A 1,928-nucleotide genomic window follows, 5' to 3' on the forward strand; every position below is an offset into this window, starting at 1 on the left:
TATATATATATATATATATATATGTATATAGGTTCAGGAGTGGCTGTGTGGTAAGAAGCTTGCTTCCCAACCACATGGTTCCGGGTTCAGTCCCACTGCATGGTACCTTGGGCAAGTGTCTTCTACTATAGCCTTGGGCTGACCAAAGCCACGTGAGTGGATTTGGTGGATGGAAACTGAAAGAAGCCCATCGTGTGTGTGTGTGTGTGTGTATGTTTGTGTGTCTGTGTTTGTCCCCCCACCATCGCTAGACAACCAATGCTGGTGTGTTTACGTCCCCGTAACTTAGCAGTTCAGCAAAGGAAGCTGATAGCATAAGTACTAGGCTTACAAGGAATAAGTCCTGGGGTCAATTTGCTCGACTAAATGCAGTGCTCCAGCATGGCCGCAGTCAAATGACTTGAAACAAGTAAAAGAATATATAAGGCTAATCTCAAGATATCGACCCTTATGAAGGAGCTGACTTAAGGACTGAGGTATCTGGTGCACCGTTGTACTCAAGAACACATGACCATCACTGCAGAATTGATACTGGTGCTATATAAAAGGGAAACTCAGTATACTCTGTGGAGTGGTTGGCATTAGGACGGGCATCCAGCCAAAGAAACAAAACCAGAACAATGGAGCCTGGTGTGGCCCCCATAGCCTTACCAGCTCCAGTCAAACTGTCCAACATGGAAACAGATGTTAAATATTGATGATGATGATGTATGTGTGATGGCTGCAACTCAATCTTGAGGAATTCCATCATTTATTTTTTTTGTCCTCTTAAACTTCAGCTGTGCAAACGTGGTCTTTCTGTCCTGTTAGAAGAGAAGCTCACATTCTTTTGTACAAATGTAGCAATGATGACCGCCTCTTTGCAGCAGATGTTCAGAGTGCTTACCACCCCTGCTAACCACAAAGCCTTCAGTGTGTCTTGGAATTTTTCATAAAATATTTTGCCTTTTTGCAGCTGCAGCCAGCAATAGTATGCAACACATAATGGAGGTTTCAGAAATCAAAACCTACCAGGAGCTTTTTTTTTTTTTTTTTTTTTTTTTTTTTTAAGTAAGGAAAGGCTTTGCACAGGACCAATCCCACTTGCTAACCTTTCAGCATTCCGACTATAATAATATAATATAATACTTATTTATTCACATTGTTTTTGTGTTAATCATGCTTTGAGATTGCAGCAATGTGGTTGTATAGTTTTACAATGACATTGTAGGGTAGGTATGAGAGGCTGGATCTGGCTGACATGTGCATAAAACAGGAAGAATATGTTGGCTAGATATGGTCATTTTAATGCTAAAAAGCTAAACAATGTCTGCATTTGCCCAAAAAGAACTAGTCGTCATCATCTACATGTACTGTCTGTTTTCCATGCTGGCATGGGTTGGACAGCTTGACAGCAACTGGCAGGCTAGTGGTTGCACGAGGTTCTTCCATAGACTGTTTTGGTTTGGTTTCTATGATTGGATGCCTTTTCGAATGCCAATCACTCCACAGTGTGTACTGGGTGTTTTTTCATGTGGCACTGGCACTACGCCCATACCAATGCTTTTTACATGACACCTTGGTTTTAGGATCTCTTTTCTATTGTGTTGGTCGGGTCCTCTCAAATACAGCAATGCACCACATATTTCGGTCCTCTGTCATCTCCTTTGTATGGTTCAGCATTTTGAAATCAGCTTTCAGTACTTCACCCTGTGTTCCTCCTGGGTCTCCCGCTCTCATAACTTCCTTCCACTTTGTGATTGGCACTTTTATATGCAACTGCCCTCATCCATCTGCAATTGGATGCAAAAGAAGTTGCAGGTATGAGATCAGAAATATTTCCTTCTCCAAGAGAGATGTCTAAACGAAAGACTAGGGGACTCGTATGCCCAGCTGTTGAATGACTTGACCCTGTGGAGTTCATCTGCATTTTGACTGGGTTTACCCCC

Source organism: Octopus bimaculoides, chromosome 28 (genome assembly GCF_001194135.2).
Source record: "Octopus bimaculoides isolate UCB-OBI-ISO-001 chromosome 28, ASM119413v2, whole genome shotgun sequence".
NCBI lineage: Eukaryota > Metazoa > Mollusca > Cephalopoda > Octopoda > Octopodidae > Octopus > Octopus bimaculoides.